Raw genomic sequence first — 16714 nt, 5'->3', positions numbered from 1 at the left:
ATTGTTCCAGCATTGCTGCTTACGCTTCTGTGCCGAGCAAGGAGTAAATATGGCTGCCGCCGTCGAGAATGCGGTACTCTCTAATATACACAGCTCTGAGCGTTGGTGCGTTTAACCAAAAGTCCAGGGTTCGATATCCGGCCCCGGAACAATTTTTCCCTCGACATTATTCATTTTCAGTACCGTTTGTTTTGGCGCATATTGTACTTAGGGAAAACACGGAAATTTTACTTGAAGCAAGTAGAGCGATCGGTTTGGAAGTAAATCCCGAAAAGACAAAGTATATGATTATGTCTCGTGACCAGAATATTGTACGAAATGGAAATATAAAAATTGGAGATTTATCCTTCGAAGAGGTGGAAAAATTCAAATATCTTGGAGCAACAGTAACAAATGTAAATGATACTCGGGAGGAAATTAAACACAGAATAAATATGGGAAATGCGTGTTATTATTCGGTTGAGAAGCTCTTATCATCCAGTCTGCTGTCCAAAAATCTGAAAGTTAGAATTTATAAAACAGTTATATTACCGGTTCTTCTGTATGGTTATGAAACTTGGACTCTCACTCTGAGAGAGGAACATAGGTTCAGGGTGTTTGAGAATAAGGTGCTTAGGAAAATATTTGGGGCTAAGCGGGATGAAGTTACAGGAGAATGGAGAAAGTTACACAACACAGAACTGCACGCATTGTATTCTTCACCTGACATAATTAGGAACATTAAATCCAGACGTTTGAGATGGACAGGGCATGTAGCACGCATGGGCGAATCCAGAAATGCATATAGAGTGTTAGTTGGGAGACCGGAGGGAAAAAGACCTTTAGGGAGGCCGAGACGTAGATGGGAGGATAATATTAAAATGGATTTGAGGGAGGTGGGGTGTGATGATAGAGACTGGATTAATCTTGCACAGGATAGGGACCGATGGCGGGCTTATGTGAGGGCGGCAATGAACCTTTGGGTTCCTTAAAAGCCATTTGTAAGTAAGTAAGTAAGTATTGTACTTTACGGACAATACCAGCAATACTGGAAGAACCATGTACAAAGAAAGGAAAGGGAGAGACTTCCAGTATACAGACCAAGAGGACACAGAGATACCAAGACATCGATGGAGGGATTAAGGCCATCTTTCTTAGATTATCGTTACAGATCACATGGTCTAAAACGAAGAAATTCATGATGATATTATATTACTTGCTTAAGTCGCAAATCACAAAATCACTTCCCCATAATCTCAATTCGCTCCGCCTGAATGTCCGAGTATAATGAACTCAACTCAACCCGTACAGTTTCTCCATGAGGAAGTTCAGTAGAAAAAAAAGGGAAGTCCCCACTTACAAACACACTCATACAACTGCCTTATCCAATCACTTGCCTTTAATTCAAGTTTTAAAGATATAAAAACTAAGATTATGAAATGAAAGAAACAATTTAGTTTTCATTCATAGTGTTGCGCCCAAAGACAGGTATTTCACTGCAAACCCAGCATTCTCCAGTTTTTCCTATTTTCTGCCTTCTTCTTTGTCTCCTCATATGACCCATATATCTTAATGTCGTCTATCACCTGATATCTTCTTCTACCCCAAACTCTTCTCCTGTTCACCATTCCTTCTAGTGCATCCTTCAGTAGGCAGTTTCTTCACAACCAGTGACCCAGCCAATTTCTTTTCCTCTTTCTGATCAGTTTCAGCATCATTCTTTCTTCACCCACTCTTTCCAACACGGCTTCGTTTCTTATTCTGTCTGTCCATTTCACACGCTCCATTCTTCTCCATATCCACATTTCAAATGCTTCTAGTCGCTTCTCTTCACTTCGTCGTAATGTCCAGGTTTCTGCCCTATATAATGCTACACTCCACACAAAGCACTTCACTAGTCTCTTCCTTAGTTATTTCTCCAGATATCCGCAGAAGATGCTTCTTTTTCTATTAAAAGCTTCCTTTGCCATTGCTATCCTCCTTTTGACTTCCTGGCAGCAGCTCATGTTACTGCTTATAGTACACCCCAGGTATTTGAAGCTGTCCACTTGCTCTACTGCCTCATTTAGAATTCGTAAGTTTACCTTCTTTACTTTTCTTCCTATGACCATGCTCTTCGTCTTGTTGGCATTTGTCTTCACCCCATACTGCTCACAGCTGTCATTTAGCTCCAGTAGCATATCCCTTAGTATCATCTCCTCTTCTGCTAATAACACCATATTATCATCAGCAAATCTTACACACTTTATTCTTCTTCCTCCTACTATCACTCCTCCCATGTTCTGAAAACAGTTCTTCACTAAATCCTCCAAGTAGATGTTGAACAGGGTAGGTGATAAAGGACATCCTTGTCGTACTCCTCTCCCTATTTCACAATTTAGTTATAAAGGAAAAATCAAGAAATCCCTAGGAACAGTGAATTTAGGATTAATTATCTCAATATCCCCAGATGACACTCAAATCCCCTAGAACTAGGGATAAATCTCTAGGGTTAGCAAAACTTAACCACAGAAAGAGGAAATTGTCACATAATAAATATCATATCGAGTAGGCTACAATGTAAATGAGTTTTAGATTCAGAAGTGACGTATTAAACCTGTTGGCGATACTTTATCGCCTGCAGTGAAGGGCGCTATCTCAAGGCCTCGCAATCGCTCGAAGCGGACTACAACGACCCCTGCAGACACAAGCTTCGATATGGAGTGGCTTTCTTGAAATACTTCGAATTTTCTTTGCTGACGTCATTTAATTCTCACTGAATCGTTGTAGATGGTAAGACAGCACTCCATCTTGTATGAAATAAAAGCTGGAGTGCCACATTGGCACAGGCGCCGTTGTTATTGCTCTACGGTTCTTGTAGCTCTTGGAGAATTTCATATCCTGACAAGGTTCATAGGATCCCTGTAATTGCTTTTGGCTGGATGTTATTGTGATGGTATTTAGATTTTTTGTATGCTAGTGCGTTAAGTTCCATTTTATCCACTGTCATCACTCATCGGTGCGTAAAGTAAGCCTTTAAAATACTAGTGCGTAAAAAACGTAAGCAACCACCTTACGCACTGCTATTCATTTTACGCACTGCTAAAGAAAATGTAATATTCAGTGTACAAACTTCATTCAGTAAGAAATTAATGCATTACCTTGATCTTTCATGACGTAAATATTACACGGAACACAAATAAGTAACAAATTTAACATTCATATCTACATTTTAGCCCATATTATTCTGAAGTCACGTATGTAGCATTAATTGCAACGAGATATAGCATTCAACTTCTCCTAAGCGATGTTGATTATATGCCCAGTTTAGACGGCCATGGAATCGTGATCATGAATAAAACACAGCCACCGGCTGGCTCAGTCGGTTAAGGCGCTTGCCTGCCCGTCTGAAGTTGCTCTATGGTGCAGGTTCGATCCCCGTTTGGGCTGATTAAATGGTTGGGTTTTTTCCGAGGTTTTCCCCAACCGTAAGGTGAATGCTAGGTAATCTATGGCGAATCCTCGACCTCATCTCGCCATCACCAATATCATCGACGCTAAATAACCTAGTAGTTGATACAGCGTCATTAAATAATCAACTAAAAATGAATAAAACAGGTTGTCATTCCATGGACACTTCTTATTTCTTAATAGTTATGAGTTTAGGCGGCCATGGCCTCTTCAACGAACTATTTATGTAAATTTGTGCTATTGTAGAAAAGATTGTATGATAAACATTCGTAAATAAGACTATTAACGAATTCACTTTTATTTATGAAAAGTTATAATAATTATTGATACGTAAATAAATTTAATATAATTTATGTGTTGTATTATTAATGGTTATTTTTCATTTATTCATCACAGATTACCTGACATTCGCATTACGGTTGGGGAAAACCTCGTAAAAACCCAACCGGTAAATCGTCCCAAGTAGGAATCGAACCCACGCTCAAGCGCAACTCCGTATCAGTAGCAAACGCCTCTGCCGGTGGTTTCTTTGGTCTGAACCATGATGAAGAAGAGTTTATAATAAAATTAATAAGCGCTTAACAAGTTAGTGGTAAACAAATGAAGCGTGACATGAGGTCTCTGATTAGAGATGTTTATACTCGTGTTCAATTTTGAATGGGAGCTGCCAGCACTTGTTTTTACGTTCACGACGTCATAAGTTTGTTTGTCTAACCTAACCAAAGATTTTACTGATTTAATAATTTGTGATACTATCGAATGTCTATTAGGTTACAATCTATTTAGACCATACACGAGTAATTGGGTTTAATAAATTAAATATTAATAATATTGATGTAATTAAAAACAATATTAATATACCAGTTATTTAATTTACCTGTTAATAATTCTGAGAAGGAAGTTGCTGGAATTGTGGCCAATTCGCCAGAAATTTATTCATGCAATGATCAACATCTACTGCTGTACAATTAAAACTTCTGTAAGTTTCAAGAATAAATAATAAATTCGTAATGTTCTGCTGTAACATTCATTTTGCTCTTCATGAAATATTAAAAAAAAAAAAAAGAAGTAAAATTTGGTTGTAATAATAATAATATGGATGACATTTATGTCTTGATTCATTTGTTGACAAAACAAAATAACATTACCCAATGTCAACAACAGACATGGCCTACATCGTTTATCTATGCCTTAAGAATTAAACTCTCTCCGTGATGATGACCTCATGGATAACCTACCGGTAGAAACAAATGTCGGAAGCTGCCATTCAGAAATGAACACGGAGTACAAACTAAACGAACTAGACCTAGCCAGAGTCGAGTCAATGCCGTTGGTAATTGAGCTCGTGTTTGCCAAACTTCTGCGCATTTCAAAATAACAGGAATGAACGTGATCTTGGCATTCAGTCAAGTTCAGTCTTACAAGGAAGCAAAATGCTACTCGAGTTTGGTAAAAAGGCCTAAAACCAGCGTTGCAGACATTATTTAGACGTAGAATAGTATTGCTGTCAACTTAACGTCCATATTAACCACAAATATGATTTCCCGTGATTTTTGTTACATGTAGTCCTTTCTCCTGCGATATTTGGGGGGAAATACATATTTCAAGAAAAATGTATTGTTCAAACTCACTATTCATGGATCGGATAACATGCAAAGGAAGGACGAGTATGGACAAAAATACTCATCGCTCATAGTTATCGCCAAGCATATCGTGACATATTATATTTAAAAGTGTTACGTATACAACAAACAAGTTCATATGCTGATAACTTGACGGATCTGGTTCTTAGTATTAAGTCATTCGTCGTTCACTGCTCACAAGCGACTAACAAACGCAGGTAAGACTTTGTGCACCATGCAGTAGAAACTCTAGAAATACCAACTTGAGCTAGCAAACAACATCCGAAGCGATCAGGATGATACAGTGGGGACAAAGAAGAGTTTCTTTCAGCAGGTAATCGAGGTACGACGGCTGGAGATGACAGATGACAGCCTTTGACTGGTCACACAGAAAGAGTTTTTCCTAGATATGCGTAAAGTTGCATTTTACTCATTGTTATCAGTGCCTGAAGTGAGCCTTTAAAACACTAGTGCGTTAAAAAGTAAGTAATCACTTTAGGCACTCCTATTCATTTCGCGCACTACCAAAGGAAATTCAATATTCAATGTATACAAATTTCATTCAGTACGAAATAAATGCATTATCTCGTTCTTTCATTACGTAATTACTACACGTAACACAAATAAGTAACAAGTTTAACATTCATATCTAATTTTAGCTCGTATTATTCTTTATGGTTCTGCGTAAAACATGGTAACTGACATGTTGGTCAAAAAATAAGATATGTAGCGTATAATATGGTATCTTACATTTTGCGTCTAATGCAGTAGTTAGTTTTCCAACATCTCAATAGACATCATAAGTATACAGGTTTTTACTTTCCTGGTAACTATACAAACTTTATGCATGTGTAAATGTTTACCTATCTAATAACTTCAAAATACTAAAACGTCACTTACCATGTTTTACTCCCAAACCCAGCAATTCAAAAACGTGTTCAGAATGATGTGTTAAAATGAATAACTTACTAAGAAAATTTTCAGGAAAGAACTAGGCCCACTCACAATAAAAACGTTAAAAAAAATAATAACGCGAGAACGTAAACGTTACAGTAACGGTAAGCAGTTGAGTCACATTGGAAATTAATGACGTTACCATAAGATATTTGTAAACAAATTACTGTAATTACAGAGAAGAGTCACATGAGAGTGCAGTCGAATATTTTATGCTTGTAAAATAAATGCAAATGTGAGATATTTATTTGTGCTAAATTGTAAGACATATGACTGACCACTACAAATTATTATTTAGCCTAGATATGGTTAATATTATAGGTTAGCTATAATGTTGTGAACATGCTAAAATACGTAAATGAACAAAATACATACCCTTGCACTTTTTGTTAATGGCGATTTTCTTCCATTTTCTTTCAGCTTATTATCTTCATATGGATGATGTGATTTGTCATACAGACAGATATGACTGGAGAAGGATTAATCTTTCGTCAAACAAAGCCATTTTATTTTATTTGTTTCTTCTAGCGTTCTCTGATAGCGCTCTTTCTTATGCACATTCAGATCTATGTTTTTGTTTCAATATAATCGCTGACGTCACCGTAAACGAAAAGCTTGAAGTTTGCTCACATTGTTGTTCACTTCTAAAATATTTACAAAAATCATTGCGAATGCTTACATTAAATAACCTGACCGTATACTTTTCATTGTGAATGTCCCTTTTGTTGATTGTGGCGGATTTAGATGGCCATGAAATCGTGATCATGAACAAAACAAACTGTGATTTCATGGATACTTAATTCTTAATGGTTCTGAATTTATAAGGCCATGAAATCGTGATCTTATAACCTCTCCAAATTGATATAAGCTTATTTATTTAACGTAATATATGTGCTATCGGAGGAAAAACATTGTATGATACACATTAGTAAGGTTTTCTTTTTGGCACGAGTGTAAAGTTTGTGAAACTCGTTTCGTCTCGTTTCACAAACACAGGAGGGTCAAAAAGAGAACTTTTACTAGCTTGTCTCATAAATAATTATTTGATGCCAACTCTGTGACTTGTCTTTAAATATCCATTCCGTTGTTATTAGGCTACATGAAATACAAAGAGAAATGATTATGATTCTGCAGATAATTATATTTTATGACTTTTTACAAAGGAAGAGATATATGTAGTTTAACAAACCTTTACTTTGGGGGTGGATTTTAGCATATTTGCATGTTTTATTCCTTAGTTGCAAATAATATCATACCATTCATTCATTCACAGTGTCCTGCCCAAGGGCAGATCTTTCACTGCAAACCCAGTATTCTCCAGTTTTCCCTATTTTCTGCCTTCCTCTTTGTCTCCTTATATAACCCATATATATCTTAATGTCGTCTATCATCTGATATTTTCTTCTGTCCCAAATTCTTCTCCCGTTCACCATTCCTTCCAGTGCATCCTTCAGAAGGCAGTTTCTTCTCAGCTAGTGACCCAACCAATTCCTTTTCCTCTTTCTGATCAGTTTCAGCATCATTCTTTCTTTCCAACACAGCTTCATTTCTTATTCTGTCTGTCCATTTCACACGTTCCATCCTTCTCATTATCCACATTTCAAATGCTTCTATTCGCTTCTCTTCACTTCGTCGTAATCTCCATGTTTTTGCCCCATTGAATGCCACACTCCACACAAAGCACTTCACTAGTCTCTTTCTTAGTTCTTTCTCCAGAGGTCCGCAGAAGATGCTCCTTTTTTCTATTAAAAGCTTCCTTTGCCATTGCTATCCTCCTTTTGACTTCCTGGCAGCAGCTCATGTTACTGCTTATAGTACACCCCAGGTATTTGAAGCTGTCCACTTGCTCTACTGCCTCGTTTAGAATTCGCAAGTTTACCTTCTTTACTTTTCTTCCTATGACCATGGTCTTCGTCTTGTTGGCATTTATCTCCATCCCATACTGCTCACAGCTGTCATTTAGCTCCAGTAGCATATCCCTTAGTATCATCTCCTCTTCTGCTAACAAGGCCATATCAATCATGTCAGCAGCAAATCTGATACAGTCATAGGCTATAAATGCGTTTGAAGTTATTTGCAACGAAAGGTCAAGATTTTATGGTGCATATTATATGCATAGTTAAGTTAAGAAGTTAATGTATATTTTAGCTTTTAGTGCATATTAAAGCATATCTTATTATGCAATTTGGTGCTTAGATCAAAATTAAGAATATAGAAAACCGAAGCAATGGAATACAGAAGAAACGCAGACATTGAAACACATTGGAATCATTGTGGGCAATCAACAAAGTACTGTGATACAGGACAACAGAAGATGGTTATTGCCTGACAGTTCAGAAAAATTTGAAACTCCAGCAGAAACAAATAAAGTTACATCTCGATATTCTTATCTATAACAAAAAACCATCAATAATAGCAAATTCCTTAATATGAAATAACTTCTTTATATAGGCTATTTTTGTGCGTATTTATATCCTGGGGGAGTGGCAAAGGTAAATTGAGATTTCTTGGTCTCTGATCAGGTCAAAAACGCCGACAGAACTGATATTTAACCCTTGTGGTGAATTTTGGTGAAGTCCGAAGAGCCTAATTAGTCAAATCCACTCTCCGCACTTCCACGTTGGGGCCCCCTGGGATTTTTTAAGGGGACACTATGGTGAAATAATGGTGAAAAATTAAGAAAATTGATTTACAAATTTATTGTGGCTCTCTATTTAGACCGAGCTCAAAAAGCTAATTAATTTATGTTCCCACGACTATTTTCAATCTTTTGGGCTAATATGAATTGAAAATTGTGATGCAAGGAGCCTTTTTAGTGACGTCAATATAAAATACATTTAAAAAATATCATTTCAAAATGATTAGCCCTTATGGCACAAAATTTTGTACAGATGATAGTATTGTAGGTATGTTTATGTAGTTTAAAATTCATACATTTTGGATGAAAATTGTGAAAGTTTTAAAACTTAAGATACGAAAGAGAGAGTGGTGTGCGGAAAGCAACGGGAAACTACTGCATTTACCGTTCCCAAGAAAGACTGCAAACATGAAATGATGAATCTCTCCACAGTAAAATATTGCAGACATAAACTGCCACCTGAAGGATGCAATGAAAAGAATAGTGAACCGGAGAACAATTAGGAGCAGACGAAGATATCAGATAGAGAGCATTAAGGTACATGGATCATATGCGGAGACTATGAGGAAGGCGGAAAATAGGGAAGATTGGAGAATGCTGGGTTTGAACTGAAAGACCTGACCTTGGGCAGAACACTATGAATGAAATGAATTTATATCTTGTATATTTCAGTGCATATGAATCCGATCCCTACTTATAATAAACGAAAGAGATGTGTAAGAATGTGACAGTGGATAATTTAAGTAATCTTACTTAAATGTAGTGGTTGTTGTAATAAGTAATGCATGCCACATGTCCCGATCTTACAGGCAATGAGTTGTGTCCGCAAGCTGCTGGTTCTGATCCCCCTCACCTTGCTCGTGTTTGCTCTGTGTGCGGACGCATCGCAAGCATGTCCGAAAGTGCAGCCAACTGTGAAATATAACTCCAGAGGGTGCAGAATGGACCAAGACGACTGCGTCCTCGGTGTGTGCTGTCCTGTGACTATCCCAGAGGGTGAAGGGACGTACTGTTACTCCACCTCTAGGTAACGCAGTTAGGGTTGTGTCCCTATTTAACAGGACGATGAGGTGACGAAATACTAAGAATTGGGGGTCAATGAAAAGATAAATTCCATCTTTCGTCTGAAGTTTTGAAGGATTTCTTTCTCATTAGATGAGTTTAAGAGAAAGTATGGCGATGCTGCAAACAATTTAGATATTTTCTTCCAGATTTTTTCTGTTCCGCATAATAAGCTGATACAAGAGACGAGGAAGTCAGTAGTGTTTTAATTCATCATTATGTGTGCAACTGCCAGGGACTTTTAAGTCTTTAAGGGCTAAAAGAGCTTAGATCACCAGATTTTTGGACATAAAAGTTTAGAATTTTCAAATTTACATTTTAGGTAATTAATTCAATTAGGAACATTAAATCTAAACGTTTGCTATGGACAGGGCATGTAGCACATATGGATGAATCATGAAATCATTTGTGATGAGGGATAGAAAAAATGTTTGATACTCAAGCACAGTGGCGGTGCGTCAATAAGAGCACGCGAACACCTTGTTTCCATTAATTTTTTTAAATAATAATAATAATAATAATAATAATAATAATAATAATATTTATTAATACTATACACTTGAGCTACATTAGGCATTGCAGCCCGAAAGAGCAGAAGCTCGTGCTCGGGCGCAATTCAGATCAGTTATACAAAATATATCACAAAATTACGAGAGTTCATTAAGCACAATCACATCAATAAATGGTAAAATACATACAGCATGTAATTACAGCATGTAATATATACAAATAGAAAATACAGAAGTACATGAATATTAGAGTAACAATTTTAACTCAATTAGCTTAAACAATTAAATAATTAATCTGATTTGTTTCTTAAATCTATGTGTGTTAAGTGTACTTAGCTCAGGGTAAGCTCTAATTAATGTATTATATATTTTGGGTCCAAAATTTCTGCTGTGTTTTAATCCAGCAGTTCTGTGGCATTTGGGAGTATTTAGAAAGAAACTGTAGTTTTGTCTCGTCTGGTATTCATGAGGATCATATTTAAATTTATTGTGGTTTTTATGGAAGTAAATCAGCAATTTTTGTTTATAAATTTGTTCTAGATTTGATACGCCAAATTCCTGAAAAATTAATTTTGTTGGGTAATCAAAAGGTTTATATAGACAAATTTTGATAATTCTTTTTTGGAGCAGATTTAAAGGACGGAGAGTCGATTTTGCCATTCCTCCCCAACCTAAAATACCATACTGAATTATTGATTAATGCACGACTAGTTTTATTATTTAATACCGTATTGGCGTAGTGGGGATGTATAATATCAGGATCGAGTATTTTAAACTTCCCGCATCTTGCATAAACTTCTTATGTGAACTTGGCAACATCCGTTCACGTACAAGCCGTGCTCTTTTCAAGAAGGTTACAGAAATTTCACGCAAGCGCGGGAGAAAATTGTCTTTCGCTGGCCGCTTATGACTCGTCAAGAGCACAAAGCATTAAGTGAACAGTGAATCTATCCTACAGATGGCAGGTGCATCGATGCCTATCGTTTACGTGCTATATATCGAGGAGAAAAGTCTGTATTTTAGCCTGCAGGTGTCAGCATCTCACTGTCGGAATGTTTACTTTATGTCGATGTGTGTACAGTGCTGCTACGAGAGTGTAGTTTGTGAATTACTATACTTCAGTTTCGGCATATAGCATAGTTTGGCCACAGTCTAATATATATCTAGTCTAGTATCTATTAGACTGTGGTTTGGCTTTGAAACACGTGCTGGCTGAATGTGATGGTGGTATGAATTTAAATATCTGTATGGTGGTGTATATTATTTAAGAATAATATTTACTGGCATGTATTTATAGTAATCAATCTATGGGAATGGGATTACAGTACTGGTATAGGCTATAGTGTATCAGTATGTTGTGAATCAAAATACAGTATACAGTATTACTGAACACACGCTTTTGTAAATTGTTTTATGTATTAATTTTTAACAGACGTAAACAATGAAGTCTGTTCAAGTAATTTTGAAGAGTAAATAACTGGGTAAACTGGCTTTCCAGGAAAAATTGGAAATAAAAAGACTAGGTTTCATTATTATTATTATTATTATTATTATTATTATTATTATTATTATTATATGTTGTTTTGAATTTATATACGGTTCTTTTTCGACAGTGAAACATTGGTATCATGGCATTTCATATTAGGCTAAAAACGTACGATTTCAAATTCTCTTCGATTTTGGAACAAAAAATTGTGAACACATAATATTTTATCACGAGCCGCCACTGCAAGCATTAAAGAAATTATCAAGTTTAAGCAAGGCGCAGTTATTTGCACAACAACTACAACACAGCAGCCCTTTCAAAATCTCTTTCCACTCGTCCCAATTCGCACCCAGTCTTTTATAGGTACTTCCTCTCTCCCAGAATTTCAGCATCGTGATCTGCAATTCTCTCCATCCCATCTTTAGCCTCCCTTCTCTCAGTTTGCCGTTTGGATTAGCATCATATACTCTTTGCACTAACCTAAAACACTTTTCTCTTAAAAATGTTCCAAAATTATGGACGCGAAATTTATAATAACCAAAATGTTTAAATTTTAAAGTGATCAATTTTCATTTATTTCAAATTTTAAAGTACGTACCATACCATTTCTAATCCTGACACAACATACAAAACAAAGAATGTAATTTTATTTATTGGATGGATATGTGTATACAATATTATATATAGACTAACTACATGAAGAAGGTATATCGTCTAGGTATTACTGGATACTTCAGCACGAAAATATTACTTTTTGAAGGGAAAAGCAAAATAATGTTGATTCAACATTATACTCTGGAATGAATAAAATGCGTTTTGAAACTATTTTATGCCCATACATAAGCAGCTACAAAACAATGGGATATTTAATATTTGAGGAGAAAAATTCGCCCTGGCGCCAGGGATCGAACCCGGGTCCTTGGTTCTATGTACCAAGCGCTCTGACCACTGAGCTACGCCGAATTCAATCCACAGCACTGGATCGAATCTTCCTCCTGTTTCTATGGTTACTGGCTTTGTGCAAAAAATAGATATTGAGGCTTTGTGTTAATGGAGTCGTACAAGCTAAAATGATATAATATATGCAAACAAAGGAAATATTGAATAATCTGACAGCAACACTACAGTATTTGTGTTTTTTTCTTGCAGTGCAAAGTGATCCACAGGAGTGCACAAGAATGAAAAACATCAGAAGTCTCTTAAATTAAGGAAAGAACCTTGTTTCAAGTATTATCTTGGATGATTGTAACTAAATAAAATGTTTGTCAGAAACTTATTTGTATTTACTCGTTTGTTTTATTGAAACTACTCATGCAATTACAGATTGGCACAACATCGGTGAGTATGAGGGTTGTGTTAAGAACAACAGTTTTCACTGTGTTTTTATTTTTTTATTTTATTGGGTTATTTTACGACGCTGTATCAACATCTAGGTTATTTAGCGTCTGAATGAAATGAAGGTGATAATGCCGGTGAAATGAGTCCGGGGTCCAGCACCGAAAATTACCCAGCATTTGCTCGTATTGGGTTGAGGGAAAACCCCGGAAAAAACCTCAACCAGGTAACTTGCCCTGACCGGGATTCGAACCACCTGGTTTTGCGGCCAGACGCGCTGACCATTACTCCACAGGTGTGGACTTCACTATGTTGTGTTTTCAATTGCGATAATCCAGATTATATCAATAGCAGTGAGGTGTTTTGTCCCAGGGCCGCCCATAGGAATTGAGACCCTTCACAAACATTTGTCAGGGCCTCCCCTGCTGCAAATGTTTTAATGAATGTTGAAATTCTATAATTTAAATATAGTACTAAGGCAACAAGATAATGAAATTTTATTCCAATATCTAGTAACCCAAATTGAAATGTTACTTTGTTAAGGGTATATGTAAGTGAACTACTACAAATATCAGAAAATGCAGGCTCTAAATTTCTAAAATTTTATAAGAAAATGAACTCATAATTGGACAAAAATTACAAGGTACCACAACAAGACTTATTAGAACTTAAATATCTCATAAAAGTATAAAAAAAGATTACTAATAATATTTTTCAAACCAGTTTTATCAAAATATAAAATTCTGCAGTTACATCATTTGGTAACCATGACATTGTTTTGGTCTCTCTGACACATTTAATATTTTTCCTGCATGTAATAAACACTCATTTCTGAAAAGTAGACTACTCTCAGACATGTAGAGTTGTTTATTTTAATACAATTAATTTTTTATTTGCCCTGTATAAAATACATTAAAATTTACATAAAATTTTGTGATCTAATTTTTTCTATTTTCAAAGAAATGGGCATTATTGTAGTCTGCCTTTTGCATAAATGCATATCAAATCAGTGTACAAAATTTCAGAATTCTATCCCTATAATGGTTGTGGAGTTATGAAGTAATATGTCTGAAAATTTTTCAAATTTTGGAAAATTTAATTTAAAGTAAAAAGTGAATTGTAAAAAAATATTATTAGTAACTTTTTTTTATACTTTTATCAGATATTTAAGTTCTAATAAGTCTTGTTGTGGTACCTTGTAATTTTCGTCCAATTGTGAGTTCATTTCCTTATAAAATTTTAGAAATTTAGAGCCTGCATTTTCTGATACTATTTGTGGTCGTTCACGTACATATACCCTTAAGAGAGAAAAAAAAGGAAAACCTCTGAATATGTAAACATGTTTAACAATAATTAATAAAATAAATAGTGAGATGTCATTTTAAAATTAAATCCAGGCAAATTTTAGTGAAAATATTACATATACATAAAAAAATGAACATGCAGATATAACTAAGTCAGTGTAGTGTAACCTAATGAATTGTTGTATAGCAGCATCCTAGCTGAAACATCACGTTTGTACAGGCTCTTAAGAAGTGGGCCTTATCCGTTAAAAAATAGTCTACTTTTTAAAATCTGTCGAAAATATAATAATTACTATTTAAATGATTGAGATTTAACAGAATATTTCTTTAATGTAAAAGGTTTAAGAATATTTTCTGTCTTCCTCTCCCTAAAAAATCTAAAAATCAGATCGGGCCCCCCATGCACCAGGGCCCCCCACTCCCATGGGGTGTCCTGTTCGTCCTTATTAATTTAAAAATTGCAATGTGACGTCCTAAAAACACAGAAATCATTTTTCGGATATGATGACACGAACAAATAACGTAGTTTCTACTACAATATTATACGCATGCCTGTATATCACATATTGCTTATTGACAGTACACACACTATCTGAAAGTTTAATTAATACAAAATTGGCAAACAGCGCCACCTGAAAAAAGACAACACAGGCCAGCAAATGGAGAAACTCCTACTATGAACCAAAGAGGTTAGAAGAAGATAAGTTTGGGGCAATGACAACCAGCAGAATGGCATTGCTAGGGATACATAGGAATAAACACACCAGGGACGTGGAGAAAACAGTGCCAGGGTAGGTCTAAATATGATTGTAATAAATAAATTTGCCCTGTTTAAAGACAGATACATTAAATTGTAACAAAACTAACATAATTCAATTTAAATCCTGTCCAAATTCAACCTCGCAAATTTCTAGCGCAATAATTAACAATAGATCCCCATTAGAAAGAACAACAACCAAATTTCTTGGCTTAAAAATCGATAATGTGTTAAAATGGAAAAATCATATTAAAGAAATTACCCCCAAACTAAATTCAGCTTGTTTTGCTATTAGGTCTATGCAAAAGATAGTAAATATCAATACCTTAAAAACAATATACTTTGCATACTTCCACTCGGTAATGAGTTTTGGAATAATATTCTGGAGAAATTCCACAGATAGTAACAGTAGGCCTATATTCCTAGTACAAAAAAGAGTAATTAGAATAATAGTAGGTGCCAAATCCAGGGAATCGTGTAGGACTATTTTCTAAAAACTACAAATAATGCCCATGGCTTGTCAGTATATCTTTTCATTAATAATCTTCTTCGTATGTAATCGTGAAAACTTTGTAACTAATTCAACAGTTCATAGCATAAATACACGTCAAAAAAATGACTTTCATACTCCATCGGCAAGTCTATCGTGCTGTCAAAAAGAACTGCGTTATAAGGCAGTAAAAATTTTTAATAGCCTCCCTATCGATATAAAAAATGAAACTCAAAACATAAGATTATTTAGGGCCAAATTAAAGAAGTACCTAATTTCTCACGCTTTCTATTCTACAGGTGAATTCATGACATTCAATAACACTTCATGAAATTGATACTAAAACTTTGTGTTGTACTAGTAGACTATATTGTAAATCTCGTCTGTATATATTTCATCTAGACTGTGACTATAAATTAATATAATAGTACCTTGTATTAATTTTTTTGACTTGTTTCAATTCTAGCTGTAAAGCAATGTATGAATACCATGGAATGTTAATAAATACAATACAATACAATTCAATAGTACAACATAATAAGAAAATAGATTGTAACTGATAAATTTAACTTGATCAAGGATTCAGAGAGTTTCAATGAATTACAAGTCTGGTTTAGTCATAAACTTTATTTATGAAATACTGAACAAATAATTTACAATGTGTTACAAAACACTCAAATGCACCAGCTCTTATCAAGTCTGCTGTTCCTTGTAGTGTTCATGCAGTAAATAAATAACACATCAGCACGACATTGTGAACAGCTACTTTCAGAGTTTCGTGTTATGTGCCTCTTTATAAAAGTCAAGTTGGACGCCAATCATCATATATTTTACTTTTTACAATTAAAATGTATTTGTAATCTGTTTAATATAAGATGTAATATGCTATTAAGTTTGAAAAATATATATCAGTGTACAAATCAACATCTTACATAATCATGTACGTACTTTGGATTGAACTGAAAATGAAAAGATCTTCGATATGGCATTGCCAATGCATAAAACTATTTCCTTACAACACATGACATGCAAGGGTTAGGTTGGCAACAGTGACATTAAACCTCCCACTAACTGGAAAACGAAAGCACACACAGTTCACTGGCAAAGATGTATATGTATGTTAATCCA

The 16714-nt window shown here is 35.2% G+C and overlaps 1 long non-coding RNA gene across 5 annotated transcripts in view; it reads left to right on the top strand.

Annotated features, from left to right (window-relative positions):
• Positions 1–12982, top strand: part of LOC138695117 (uncharacterized) — a 51238-nt gene extending 38256 nt beyond the window's left edge. For 2 of the 5 annotated variants that reach the window (XR_011331062.1, XR_011331061.1), the window contains exons 2-3: positions 9453–9670; positions 12850–12982. This is a non-coding gene — a long non-coding RNA (uncharacterized lncRNA). Of the gene's footprint in view, positions 1–5197; positions 5395–9452; positions 9671–12849 lie in introns of those variants that run through there. The other 3 variants (XR_011331058.1, XR_011331059.1, XR_011331060.1) reach the window with 3 other exon arrangements.
• Positions 12983–16714: the final 3732 nt, after the last annotated feature.

Source organism: Periplaneta americana, chromosome 2 (genome assembly GCF_040183065.1).
Source record: "Periplaneta americana isolate PAMFEO1 chromosome 2, P.americana_PAMFEO1_priV1, whole genome shotgun sequence".
Classification (NCBI taxonomy): domain Eukaryota; kingdom Metazoa; phylum Arthropoda; class Insecta; order Blattodea; family Blattidae; genus Periplaneta; species Periplaneta americana.
Note: the sequence above shows the minus strand (reverse complement) of the source record. Positions and strands in the feature narration are given on the sequence as shown.